At 49.2% G+C, this 14,839-nt stretch overlaps 1 pseudogene; it reads right to left on the bottom strand.

Annotated features, from left to right (window-relative positions):
- Positions 1 to 2,916: 2,916 nt before the first annotated feature.
- LOC129467468 (tyrosine-protein phosphatase non-receptor type 23-like) lies at positions 2,917 to 4,687 on the bottom strand (annotated as a pseudogene).
- Between the last annotated feature and the right edge of the window lie 10,152 nt (positions 4,688 to 14,839).

Below are 14,839 nucleotides of genomic sequence, written 5' to 3'. Positions count from 1 at the left end.
ACTTCATCTCATCATCTAATCATTTCATCTCATCATTCATCTCATTTCATATCATCATTTTATCTCACCATTTCATCTCATGTCATTTCATCTCATTTCATCTCGTCTCATTTCATCATTAGATCTCATCATTTCATCATCATTTTATGTCCTCATTTCATGTCATCATTTCATCACATCTCATCTCATTTCATCCCATCATTTCAGCATTTCATCTCATTTCATCTCATCATTTCAACTCATTTCATCTCATCTCATCATTTCCATTTCATTTCCATTTCATTATTCCATTTCATGATTTCATTTCATTATTGCATTTCATTATGCCATTTCATCTCATTCCATTTCATCTCATCTCGTTTCATCTCATCTCATCATTTCAGCTCGTCATTTCATCTCATTATTTCATCTGATTTCATGTCATCATATCATGTCATCATTTCATCACATCTCATCTCGTCATTTAGCCTCATTATTTCATCTCATTTCATCTCATCATTTCATCTCATCACTTCATCATTTCATCTCATCATTTCGTCTCATGTCATTATTTCCATTTCATTTCCATTTCATTATTCCATCATTTGATTATTTCATTTCATCTCATTTCACTATTTCATTTCAGTATGTCATTTCATCTCATTACATTTCATCTCATTTCATTACATCTAATTTCATTTCATTTCATCTCATCATTTCATCTCACCATTTCATCTCATTTCATCTCATCACATTTCATCATTTCACCTCATCATTTCATCTTATCTCATTTCAATTTCATTTCAATTTCATCATTACATTTCATAATTTCCTTTCATTATGTCATTTCATTTCATCTCATTTCATTATTTCATTTCTGTATTTCATTTCATTTCATCTCATCTCATCATTTCATCTTATTTTTCATCTCATCATTTATCATCTCATTTCATCTAATCATTTCATCTCACCATTTCATCTTATCATCGCATCTCATTTCATCATTTCATCTCATCATTCATCTCATCTCATCTCATCATTTTAACTCATTATTTCATCTCATCTCATTTCAATTTCATTTCATTATTTCATGTCATTTCATTATTTCATTTCATTTCATCATTTCATCTCATCATTTCATCATTTCATCCATCATCTCATCATTTCATCTCATTTCATCTCATCTCCTTTCAATTCCTTTTCAATTTTGTCATTTCGTCCCATCATTTCAACTCACTATTTCATCTCAAAACTTCACCTCATCTCATCTCATCATTTCATCATTTCATCTCATCATTTCATCTCATATCAAGTCATCTGATCATTTCATCTAACTGAAATGATGTAATGGAATCATGAAATGAAATGGATAGGATGCCCTCAGTGATGTTAAATTTAAAAATTGTTTGCTTTCATGTATTCATTTTTATATTTATATGTATTTATATTTATATTTACTTATATTTCTTTTTACTTATTTTTATTTATATTTTTACTTATTTCTTTATTTATAGACAAGGTCCTGTTCTGTGGCCTAGGCTGGAATGCAGTGGTACATTCACAGTTCACTACAGCCTCCAGCAAACCTCCCACCTCAGCCTCCCTGGTAGCTGGGACCCCAGGTGCGCACCACCACACCTGGTTAATATTTTGTTATTTGTAGAGAAGGAGGCTTGCTATGCTGCCCAGGCTGGTTTCAAACTCCTGGGCTCAGGCAATTCTCCTGCTTTGGCATCCCAAAATGCTGGGATTACAGACATGAGCCACAGTGCCCAACCTACTTATTTACTTATTTATTTAATAAAGACAAGGTCTCACTATGTTGCCCAGGGTGGTCTTCAACTCCTGGCCTCAAATGATTCTCCAAACTTGGCCTCTCAAAATGTTGGGATTACAGGTATGAGCCACCATGCCTGGCCTAAAAATAGAATTATATTTTAGTATTATATAATTATCAATTACATAATATAAATATTCTGTACAGGAAATATGCCCTTAATCACAGAAGCATAAACATTTGTTACACTGAGAAGAATCTAATAGAGCTAAAAATAAAAATTAATTTGGAAAGGTTATTAGATATTCATACATTCTTACATTTACACATCCTTTCATATATTCATATATTCTTTTAACAGTATCAATGTTTTGGAGTTATGCATACAAAACCATGACCCATAAGTAGTACAACGAATAACAGGCTAATAACTAATAACTAATACAACTAATAATTACAACTCAAGGAATATTATATACAAAGCTTTAACTTCTCATCATCAGATTTTGTTTTTTTTCTTTCTGTTTTGGCAGATACTATCAACACAACATTCAACTCACAGACACTATGGAGTCCTTACTAAGCAGAAAGTACTGTGAAAGGCCAGGACTAGGACAGAACTGAGAGAGGGCGAGGGATACGACAGAACTGGGGCAGAGTCATGGCCAGAGAAAAACCAGGGGCAGGGTCACAGACAGGGACACGACAGGAACAAGGCCAGGGCCAGAAACAGGGCAGAACCAGGGCCAGGGCAGGGCCATGGCAGGGCAAGGGCCATGGCAGGATCAGGGCCAGCAGAAGGCCAGGGCAGGGCTTGGGTAGCACAGGGCCAAGGCAGGGCAGGGTCAGTGTAGAGCAAGGAACGGGCCAGCATATGGCAGGGCAGGGACAGGGAGGTCCAGAGCCAGAGCCAGGTCCAGGACAAGGACAGGGCAGGGCCAGAAAAATGGCAGGACAAGAAAGGGGACAGGGCAAGGGCAAGGCCAGAGAAGGACCATGGAAAAAACATGTCCAGGGAGGATCCAGGGCAAGGGCAAGTCCACGGCAGAACCAGAGCCAGGGCAGGACAAAGGCAGGGCCAGGGCATGGCAAGGCCAGGGTAGGGCAGGGCCAGTGTAGGGTGAGGGTAGGGCCAGGGTGAGTTCAGGGCCAGTACAGGACTAAGATAGCACAGGGCCAAGGCAGGGCCAGGGCAGGGTCTGAGGATTGTCAGATTCAGGGCCAGGGTTAAGGCTGGGCCGGGGACAGGGCCAGAGCAAGGGCAGGGCCACGGAGAAGGCAGAACCAGAGAGGATCCAGAGCAAGGTCAGGGCCAGGGAAGTACCAGAACCAGGACAAGGCAAAGCCAAGTCCAGGGCAGGGTAAGGCCAGGGCAGGGCAAGACCAGGGAAGGGCAAGGCCAGGGTAGAAAAGACCAGGGTAAGGCCAGGCCAGGGTAGGAGAAGGCCATGGTAGGGCCAAGGCAAAGGCAGGGCAGGGCTAGGGAAGCACAAGGCATGGCCAAAAACAGGGCAGGGTCATAGCAGTGGCAGGATTAGCAACAGGGCCAGGGCAATCGCTGGACCAGGGCATGGTGGAGACAATACAGGGCCAGGACAGAGGATGGCAAGGCAGGTCCAGGGCCATTTCATGGACTCGGTAGGCCTGGGGTCAGGCCAGGGCAGGGGAAGGGCAAGGCCAGGGAGAAGGCAGGGCTGGGGCCAAGGCAGTGCCAGGGTAGGGCAGGAACAGTGCAGGGCCAATGTAGGGTAAGGGCAAGGCCAGGGTATGGAAGAGCAGGGAACGACCAAAGAAGGGCCAGGAGAGGGCCAGGGCAAGGTCAGGGCCAGAAAATGTGTACGGCTGGGTCCAGGAATACGGTAAGACCAGGGCTGGGCCCAGGCTGGGACATGCAGGGCAGAGCATAGCCTGTGCAAGGTAGGGACAGAGCCAGGCCATAGAGAGAGTAGGGCAAATGCCAAGGCAAGGCTAGGGTAGTGCCAGGGCTGAGGCAAGGTCAGGGAAGGTCCAGGGTTGAGTCAAGTCTACAACCAATGCAGGGCAAAGGCTGGGGCAGATCTAGGGCACAAGCAGGGCAGGCTAGGGCACAGCAATGGCAAGACCAGGCCATGGCAGGTCCAGCCCATGATAGAACAGGGCACAGGCAGGGCAGGGCCAGGGCCACGGCTGGGGCAGGCAAGGACCAGGACCAGGGTCCAGGCCAGGGCAAGGGTATGGCCTGGGCAGAGGTAGGGCCAGAGCCAGGGTCTGGGCAGGGCCAAGGCAGGTCCGTTGCAGGGCCAGGGTTCAGACCAGGGCCAGAGCAGGGCTCGGACAGGGCCAGGGCCAAGACCGGGAAAGGGCAATGTCAGGACAAGGGCCATGGCAGGACCAGCAATGGGGCTAGGGCCAGGACAGGGACAGAGACAGGGTCAGGTCTAGGGCCGCAATAGCATGCCAGGGTAGAGCCAGGCCAAATGAGGGCCAGGACAGGGTCAGGACCAGGGCTGGGCCAGGGTATGGCCTTAAGTAGCGAAGGGCCAGGGCCAGGGTGCATGCCAGTGCCAGCGCCGGTCCAGGGCAGAGGCAGGGCCATGGCCACGTCTAGGACAAGGCTGGGGCAGGGCCAAGGTCTGTGTCAGGGTCAGCAGAAGACCAGGACAGAGCCAGGGGAGGGACAGGGCCATGGCAGGATCAGGGTCAGGAGCAGGGGTCAATGCCGGGCCAAGAACACAGATATGACCAGGTCTGTGCTAAGGCCAGTGTGAGGGCCAAGGCAGGGTCAGGGCAGGGACAAAGGGAGGGCAAGGCCAGGATAGGCTGGCGCAGGCCCGGGGTTAGCACAGGGTTAAGTCAGGGCATGACCAACCAGGGCAGGTCTATGGCTGGGGCCGGAGCAGGGCCAAGGCAGTGGCAGCTCCAGGGCAGGGCCAGGGTTAGGACAATGGACATGTCCAAGGCCAGTGTCAGGGCAAGGGCAAGGGCAGGGGCAGGGCCAGGGTCATTTAAGAACCAGCGACAAAGCCAGGCCCAGAGCAGGGCCTGGACAGCTACCTGGCAGGGCTACGGTCTGGGACAGGGCCATGGCAGGGCCAGGGTCATGGCCACAACCAGGTCTGTGCTATGGCCAGGTCCAACACAGTGCCCAGGTGAGGCTAGGGTGAAGTCCAAGATAGGGCCAGTGCAGGGTCAAAGCCAGGCTAGGGCCAAAGCAGGGCCGTGGCAGGCAAGGCATAGCCAGGAATACCTAGCACCAAGATAGGGCAGGGCCACGCCAGGGCCAAGACCTGGACAGGGCCAGGGAACAGCCAGGGCAGCGTCAGGGCCAGGGCCACGGCCATGACCTGGGCAGGACCAGGTTCGGGGCAGGGGCAAAACAAGGGCAAGGACAGTGCAGTTTCTTGGCACAGCCAGGGTCCAGGACAGTGTCAGGGCAGGGCCAAGGCAGTGTCTGGGCCATGGTAAGACCAGCAACAGGGCTGGGGCTAGGCCAGTGACAGGACCAGAGTCAGGGCAAGGGCCAGAGCAGTGCAAGTCCAGGATAGGGCCAGGGCCAGGAGAGAACCAGGGCAAGGTCTCAAGCAGGTAAGGGCCAGGGACAGGACAGGTCCAGGGCAGGGCCATGACAGGGCCATCAGCTGCGTTAGGGCAAGGGCAGGGCCAGAGCAAGGTAAGGGTCAGGGCCAAGGCCAGGGTAGGGACAGGGCAAGAAATATGGCAGGACCAGGGGCAATGCCAAGGCCAGAGCTGGGCCAGGGCTGAGCCAGGGCTGTGTCAGGGTAGGGCAGGGCAGGGCACGGTATGGCCAGTGCAGGACAGGACAAGAGCTGGTCCACAGAGAGAGCAGCGCTGATGCCAAGAAAGAGCCAGGCTAGTGCCAAGACTGAGGCAGTGTCAGAGCATGTCCAGGCCCGGACCGGTGCAAGGGCCAGAACTGAGCCAGGACATAGCCAAGGCAGGGTAGGGCAGGGAAATGGCACGGCCAGGTCAGTACTGGGACAGGGCAGAGAAGGGCAAGGCGATGGCAGGGGCAGGGGAGGGACAGGCCAAGGCATGCCCTGAACCTGTGCTGGCCTGGCCTTGACACTGGCCCTGGCTCTGGCCCTGCACCATGTCCTGAACCTGGTCCTGTCATGGCACTGGCCCTGCCAATGGTCATGGTCCTGCTCCTGATCTGGCCTTGACCTGGCCTTGGACATGTCCTGTCCCTGCTTTGGCCCATCCCTGCCCTGGCCCCACCATGGGCCTGCCTGTTCTGCCCTCTCCTGGCACAGAACTTGCCCTGTCATGGCCCAGTGGTGCCATTGCCCTGCCTTACCCTGCGCATGGCCAGTGCCAGGGCAAGACCAGGGCAGGGATAGGGCAGCACAGGGCCAAGACAGGGTCAGGATGGGACCAGAGCAGGACAGGGCCAAGACAGTCCAGGTAACAGTAGGGCAGGTACAGGGCAAGGCAGGGCAGTACAGGGCCAGATCCATGGCAGGGGCAGGGCAAAGCCAGTACCATTGCCAATGCACCGGCCCTCCCTACAAGGCTCCTACCACCTGGTCACTGCTGCAGCCTGTCCATCGCTGTAAGCCTGACCCCCAACCATGGCTGCAGCCACTTGCCCTCCTAGCACGGCCGCTCTCCTACTGCTCCGATGCACTGAGGTCTCTGTCGCTGCCACCCACACGCAACGAGGCGAGCCATGGTGTCGCAGGCTCTAGTGTCTCCTCCTCCTGGCACGGAGCAACTGGGCGGGCAAAGCCAGAAAAGCCTAGAGGAAGATGTGAGGAGTGGAAGGGTTAGAGCCTCAACATGTCATGCCAGCCACTGGGTGGCAGGGGCCAGTTTCAGCAAAGGCACTCACACCCACCCTCCAAAGTCCAGCCTCTCCTTTTCGTCCAGGCAAGCTAGGAACTGGGGTCTAGGGTGGGTGTGGAGACACCACAGCACTCAGCTCCCCACTCCACAGGATCCATTGGGCCTACCAGGGCTGCACTTGTCAGGGAGCAGGAGAAGCAGAAAAATTCAGACCCAGCCAGCCCTCCGCACCCAGGTGCCAATTCCTGTTCCAGACACCTCCACGCACAGGGCCCTGTCCCCTGTGATGACCCCAGGGGTGCCTAACATCCTCTGAGGCACAGACTCAGAGTGCACAGGCCCAGGAAACACGGTGGGTGTGGGGGCTCTGCCATGCTCAGGATTCCCACGCAAATGCTGCGTGCCTGCCACACTCCAGTATGACCAAGAGTAGGTCGGCCTCTGGAGTTTGGAATCAGGGAGAGGAGAACCACTCCTTCCTTGGATGCCAACTCTGCTGACCGCCACCAGCAGTGCAGTCCCTGATAGCAACGAACTCCCCTGCTCTCCATGGCTAGTCCTGCCCTCAATAGCGCACCCCACCTCCATCCCCCAATGCTGCCAGTAGCATATACCCGATAGTGCCCTAACCTGTCCTCCTCCATGGGTATTGCAGCCCCAGAAAGCGCCCATAAGCCACCCTCCCTGCCGTGGGCAGTGCAGCCCTGTGCAGTGCTACCAACCAGTATCCCTAATGCAGGCAATGACACCCTGGATAACACCCCCAAACCACCCCACACTGCGAAAGGTGCAGCCCTGGATAGCCCCTGTCCTACCACTCTGGTCGTGCTGCAGTCTCTGTCACCGCCACCACCAACCACATTGAGGCAAGCCAGTGGGATGCAGACTCTAGCACCCAGCAGCCAGGCATGGAGCAGCTCTCGCTGATGTTCGGCTCCTACCACTCACACCAGGCTATGTCTCCCTGGCCATCTTCTTTGACTACAAAGGAATGAAACTAGGTATCAATAAGAAGAGTAACTTCGGAAAGAATACAATCACAGGGAAGTTAAACAATACTCTCCTGAATAAATGACTAGTGGGTCAATGAAGATACTAAGACAGAAACTCAAAAATTTCATGAAACAAAATGTAATGAAAACACAGTATACCAAAATTGTTACGCAGAAAGCAGGACATTGGCAGAGATTTATAGTTATAAGGGTTTACCATCCAAACAAAAGAAAAATTTCAAATAAACAATACATCTTAAAGAAGTAGTATAGTAAGAACAAACTAAACCAAAAATAAGAAAATAAATAAGATCGTAGCAGAAATAAAATTGAAATAAAAAACACACAAGATTAAATGAAAAGTTGTTTATGTGGAAAGCTAAACAAAATTGACAAACTTTTAACCAGGCTAACTAAGAAAAAAAGAGACAAGATTCAAATAAATAAAATCAACAGATAAAAAAAAAGGAGACATTACAACTGATACTTCAGAAATTCAAAGGATCATAACTGGCTATTATATGCCAATAAATTGGAAAGCCTAGTAGAAATTGGCAAATTCCTAGATGCATACAACTTACTTATGTTGAACAATGAAAACATCCAAGAGCAGAACAGATTGGTAACAAGTAATGAGATCGAAGCCATCAGAAAACGTCTCCCAGTAAAGAAAAGCCCAGCAACTGATGTCTTCACTGCTGATGGCTTCACACCAAACAATTTAAAGATCTAGTACCAACTCTACTCAAACTATTTTGAAAAACAGGAGGGAATACTTCCAAACTTATTCTATGAGACCATTATTACTGTGATACCAAAATCAGACAAAGGCATCAACGAAGGAAACTACAGGCCAGTATCTCTAATATTGATGCAAAAATCCTCAACAAAATACCAGTGAATCAAATTCAGTAATACATAAAAAAGATAATTCATCATGATCAAGTGGGATGTATCCCTGGGATGCAGGGGTCACTCAGAATACAATGTGATACATCACATCAACCAAATAAACGAACTGAAACTGAAAAAGCATTTGATGAAATTCAACATCCCTTCATGCTATGAATCCTCAAAAAAAACGGGTACAGAAGAAACACACCACAACATAATAAAAACTACAAGAAAGACACCCACAACTGGAATCAGATGGAATGGGGAAAATGGAAAGCTTTTCCTCTAAGATCTTTAACATGATAAGGATGCCCACTGTCACCACTGTTGTTTAACATAGTACTGGAAACTCCAGCTAAAGCAATCAGTACAGCACCTGATATGGCCCCCAACCCACCCCGCCCCCTGCCACCAGCAGTGTAGCCCCCCCGCAATAGCGCACCCAAGACACACAAACTGCCCTGCCTCCCCGCACCATGGGCATTACAGCACCCCAAGTGCCCTCAACCCAAAACTGCTACCCCCCACGCAGCCACGCAGTGCAGCCCCAGACAGCACACTTAGCCCACCTCACTGTTGCCAGCAATACAGTCTGGGATAGTGCCTCCAACAGGCTCCCCACCAAGGGCATTTCCATCAAGATGGAAATGTAAAAAATTTCTTTGAACTGGATGACACAACCTATCAAGACCTCTGGGATACAGCAATTGGCAGTTCTAAGAAGAAAGTGTGCAGCCCTAAACACCTATGTCAAAAAGTCTGAAAGAGCACAAACAGACAATCTAAGTTTGACAATAAGGCCATAGTTACCAAAACAGCATGGTACTGGTTTAAAAATAGGCACATAGACCAATGGAACAGAAGAGAGAACCCAGAAATTAACCCAAATACAGCCAACTGATCATCAACAAAGTAAACAAAAACATAGTGGGGAAAGGACACCCTTTCAACACATGATGTTGGGATAATTGGAGAGCCCCATGTAGGGGAACAAAACTGGATTCTCATTTCTCACCTTATAAAAAATCTACTTAAGATGGATTAAGAACTTAAACCTAATTCCTGAACTATAAAAAGTCTAGAATACAACAGTGGATAAACCTTTCTCGACATTGACATAGGCAAGGATTTCATGACCAAGAACCCAAATGCAAATGCAATGAAAACAAAGATAAAAAGTTGGGACTTAATTAAACTAAAAAGCTTTTGCACGGCAAAGGGAAGAGTCAGCAGAGTAAATACACAACCCACAGAGTGGGACCCCTGACCCTGACTCTGACCCCTGACCCCTAACTCTTAACCCTAACCCCAACCCTCACCCTCACCCTATAGCAACCCTAACCTCTAATCCCTAACCCCTAAACTCTCTTAACCCCTAATTCTAAACGTTGACTCCTAACCCCTAACTCTGACCCCAACCCCTATCTCCAACCCCAAACACTAAACTTAACCCCTAACCCCTAACCCTAACGACAACCTTAACCCTAGGTTCACTACTACGTTTGTATTGACTATGTCAACGTTGATTATTATGATCGCTGTCTTAGGACTGCACGGCAGCGAGGGGATTGCGAATCTTATATTAATATTTTTGTATTGAGGCAGTGCATTAGCATTACAGGTGCTTCTTATATGAGCAATGGGGGTGTCATATTTTGGATGTCACGTCTGCATTACGAATGCTGCATTTGTGTTCCGAGGCTGCGGTGTGGATCTCACATTGCGGCCACCACACAATGGCTGGGGAGAACCTCGGTGGGCAGGATTCAGAGGGGCTTTTGGTTTTCCGTTTTCCACACTGAACCCTTCTAACTGGTCTCTGACCTTGATTAGTCATGGCTGCAAACAGGAAGGATTTTACTCACTGTCGATGCGGCCTCGAGTTGTCCCAAAGCGGGGCAGTGTCCACAAGGTCTGTGCTGAAGACAACGCTGCTCTGCCTTCGCGGTGTTTCCTGGGTCTGTGCTGAGCAGAACGCAGCTCCGCCCTCGCGGTGCCACCGGCCCGCCTGGGTCTGTGCTGAGCAGAACACTGGTCTGCCTTCGCTGTTCCTCCAAGGTCTGTGGAGAGGAGAACTCAGCTCTGCCCTCGCGATGCTCTCTGGGTCGGTGCTGAGGAGAACACAGCTCCTTCCAGGCAAAGGCACAGCGCCGGTGCAGGTGCAGAGGGGGTGCACAAGGCCGACGCAGGCGCAGAGGGGGCGCACAGCGTGCATCGCGAGGGCGGAGCTTAATTCTCCTCTGCACACACTTTGGAGGTACAGCGAGGGCGGACCAGCGTTCTCCTCAGCACAGACCCGGGCGGCACCGCGAGGGCGGAGCTGCGTTCTGCTCTGCACAGACTTTGGGGACACTGCCTCACTTTGGGACAACTCGGGGCCGCGTCGACAGTGAGTAAAATCCTTCCTGTTGGCAGCCCTGAATAATCAGGGTCAGAGACCAGTTAGAAGGGTCAGGGTGGAAAACAGGAAACCAGAAGCCCCTCTGAATCCTGCCCACCGAGGTTCTACCCAGCCATTGTGAGGTGGCCGCAATGCCAGAGCCACAGCGCAGCCTGGGAAGACAAATGCAGCATTCGTAATGCAGACGTGACACCCAAAATATGACACCCCCATTGCTCATGTAACAAGGACCTGTAATGCTAATGCACTGCCTCAGTACAAAAATACTAATATAAGATTCGCAATCCCCTCGCTGCCGTGCAGTCCTAAGACAGCAATCATAATAATCAACGTTGACATAGTCAATACAAACGTAGTAGCGAACCTCGGGTTAAGGTTGTTGTTAGGGTTAGTGGTTAGGGGTTAATTTTAGTGTTTGGGGTTGGAGATAGGGGTTGGGGTCAGAGTTAGGGGTTAGGAGTCAACGTTTAGAATTAAGGGGTAAAAGAGGTTAGGAGTTAGGGTTTAGGGTTGTGTTAGGGTGAGGGTGAGGGTTGGGGTTAGGGTTTAGGGGTAGGGGTTAGGGTTACGGGTTAGGGGTTAGGGTTGGGGTTAGGTGTCAGGAGTAAGGGTCAGAGTCAGGGTCAGGGGTCCCACTCTATGGGTTGTCTATTTACTCTGCTGACTCTTCCCTTTGCCGTGCAAAAGCTCTGTAGTTTAAGTCCCAGCTATTTCTGTTTGTTTTTATTGCATTTGTCTTTGGATTCTTGGTCATGAAATCCTTGCCTATGCCAATGTCTAGAAGGGGTTATCCAGTGTTATCTTCTAGAATTTTTATAGTTCAGGAATTAGGTTTAAGTTCTTAATCCATCTTGAGTAGATTTTTCTATAAGGTGAGAGATGAGAATCCAGTTTTATCCCCCTACATGTGGCTCACCAATTATCCCAACATCATGTGTTGAAAAGGGTGTCCTTTCCCCACTTTATGTTTTTGTTTACCTTGTCGGAGATCAGCTGGCTGTGAGTATTTGGGTTAATTTATGGGTTCTCTCTTCTGTTCCATTGGTCTATGTGACTATTTTTAAACCAGTGCCATGCGGTTTTGGTAACTATGGCATTATTGTCAAACTTAGATTGTCTGTGATCTTTCAGACTTTTTGTCATAGGTGTTTAGGGCTACAAACTTTCCTCTTAGCACTGCCTTTGCTGTATCCCAGAGGTCTTGATAGGTTGTGTCATCCAGTTTGAAGAAATTTTTTACATTGCCATCTTGATGGAAATGCCCTCGGCAGGGAGCCGCTTGGGGGCACTATCCCAGACTGTATGGCTGGCAACAGTGAGGTGGGCTAAATGTGCTATCCGGGGCTGCACTGTGTGGCTGTGGGGGGGGTGGCGATTTTGGGTTGAGGGCACTATGGGGTGCTGCAATGCCCATGGTGCATGGAGGCAGGGCGGTTTGTGTGTCTTGGGTGTGCTATTGCGGGGGGGCTACACTGCTGGTGGCAGGGGGCAGGGTGGGTTGGGGGCCATATCAGGTTCTGCACTGATTGCTTTAGCTGGGATTTACAGTACTATGTTTAACAACAGTGGGGACAGTGGGCATCCTTATCATGTTCGAGATCTTAGAGGAAAAGTTTTCTATTTTTCCCCATTCCATCTGATTGTAGCTGTGGGTGTCTTTCCTGTAGTTTTTATTATGTTGTGGTGTGTTTCTTCTGTACCCGTTTTTTTGAGGATTTATAGCATGAAGGGATGTTGAATTTCATCAAATGCATTTTCAGTTTCAGTTGACATGATCATACTGCTTTTGTCGTTTATTTGGTTGATGTGAAGTATCACATTGTATGTTGAGTGACCCCTGCATCCCAGGGATACATCCCACTTGATCATGATGAATTATCTTTTTAATGTATTACTGAATTTGAATCACTGGTATTTTGTTGAGGAGTTTTGGATCAATATTAGAGATACTGGCCTGTAGTTTCCTTCTTTGATGCCTTTGTCTGATTTCGGTATCATAGTAATAATGGTCTCATAGAATAAGTTTGGAAGTATTGCCTCCTGTTTTTCCAAATAGTTTGAGTGGGATTTGTACTAGGTCTTTAAATTGTTTGGTGTGAAGCCATGAGCAGTGAAGACATCAGTTCCTCAGCTTTTCTTTACCAGGAGACTTTTTCTGATGACTTCTATCTCATTACTTGTTACCAATCTGTTCTGGTATTGGATGTTGTCATTGTTCAATGTAAGTAGGTTGTATGCATCTAGGAATTTGCCAGTTTCTACTAGGCTTTCCAATGTATTGGCATATAGTAGCCAGTTATGATCCTTTGAATTTCTGAAGTATCAGTTGTAATGTCTCCTTTTTTTTATCTGTTGATTTTATTTATTTGAATCTTCTCTCTTTTTTTCTTAGTTAGCCTGGTTAAAAGTTTGCAATTTTGTTTAGCTTTCCAGAAAACCAACTTTTCATTCAATCTTGTGTGTTTTTTAGTTCAATTTTAATTCTACTGTGATCTTACTTATTTTGCTATTTTTGGTTTATTTTGTTCTTACTTTACTAGTTCTTTAAGATGTATTGTTTATTTGAAGTTGTTTTTGTTTGGATGGTAGGCTCTTATAAGTATAAATCTCTGCCTTTGTACTGCTTTCTGTGTAACAATAGTGGTATAATGTGATTTCGTTACCCTTTGTTTCATGAAATTTTTGAGTTTCTGTCTTAGTATCTTCATTGACCCACTAGTCATTTATTCAGGAGAGTAGTGTTTAACTTCCCTGTGATTGTATTCTTTCCAAAGTTACTCTTTTTATTGATACCGTTTTTCATTCCTTTGTAGTCAAAGAAGATGGCAACGGTGACAGCAGCCTGGTAGGAGTGGTAGGAGCCAGCCATCCGCGAGAGCTGCTCTGTGCCTGCCTGCTGGATGCTAGAGCCTGTGGCCCACTGGCTTGCCTCACTGTGGTTGGTGGTGGCAGTGACAGACTGCAGCATGACCAGAGTGGTAGGACAGGGGCTATCCGGGCCTGCACCTTTTGCAGTGTGGGGTGGATTGGGGGCCCTATCCAGGGTGTCATTGCCTGCATTAGGGATACTGGGTGGTAGCACTGTATAGGACTGCACTGCCTACGGCAGGGAGGATGAGTTATGGGCGCTTTCTGGGGCGGCAATGCCCATGGAGGAGGACAGGTTAGGGCAATATCTGGTATATGCTACTGGCAGCATTGGATGATGGAGGTGGTGGGCGCTATAGAGGGCAGGACTAGCCATGGAGGGGAGGCGAGTTCGTTGCTATCAGTGACTGCACTGCTGTGGCAGTGGTCAGCAGAGTTGGCATCCAAGGAAGGAGTGGTTCTCCTCTCCCTGACTCCACACTCCAGAGGCCGACCTACTCTTGGTCATACTGGAGTGTGGCAGGTGCTTAGCGTTTGCATGGGAATCCTGAGCATGGCAGAGCTCCCACACCCACCGTGGTTCCTGGGCCTGTGCACTCTGAGTCTGTGCTTCAGAGGCTGCCAGGCACCCCTGGGGACACCACAGGGGACAGGGCCCTGTGCATGGAGGCGTCCGGAACAGTAATTAGCACTTGGGTGTGGAGGGCTGGCTGGGTCTGAATTTTTCTGCTTCTCCTGCTCCCCGATGAGTGAAGCCCCAGTGGGCCCAATGGTCCCTGTGGAGTGGGGAGCTGGGTGCTGTGGTGTCTCCGGCACCCATCCCAGACCCCAGTTCCTGGCCAGATTGGGCCAGAGAGCCTGGACTTTGGAGGGTGGGTGTGAGTGTGTTTGCTGAAACTGGCCCCTGCCACCCAGTGGCCGGCATGACAAGTTGAGGCTCTAGCCCTTCCACCATTTGCATCATCCTCTAGGCTCTTCTGGCTTTGCCCGCCCAGCTGCTAAATGCCAGAAGGAGCAGGAGGAGACACCTAGGGCTTGTGACAACACGGCTCACCTCGCTGCGGGTGGATGGCAGCGACGGAGACTGCATTGGCTGGAGCGGTTGGAGAGTGGCTGCGCTAGGAGAACAGGCGGCTGCAGCCA

Source organism: Symphalangus syndactylus, chromosome 18 (genome assembly GCF_028878055.3).
Source record: "Symphalangus syndactylus isolate Jambi chromosome 18, NHGRI_mSymSyn1-v2.1_pri, whole genome shotgun sequence".
NCBI classification, from domain to species: domain Eukaryota; kingdom Metazoa; phylum Chordata; class Mammalia; order Primates; family Hylobatidae; genus Symphalangus; species Symphalangus syndactylus.
This window is presented reverse-complemented; position numbering and strand designations above follow the sequence as displayed.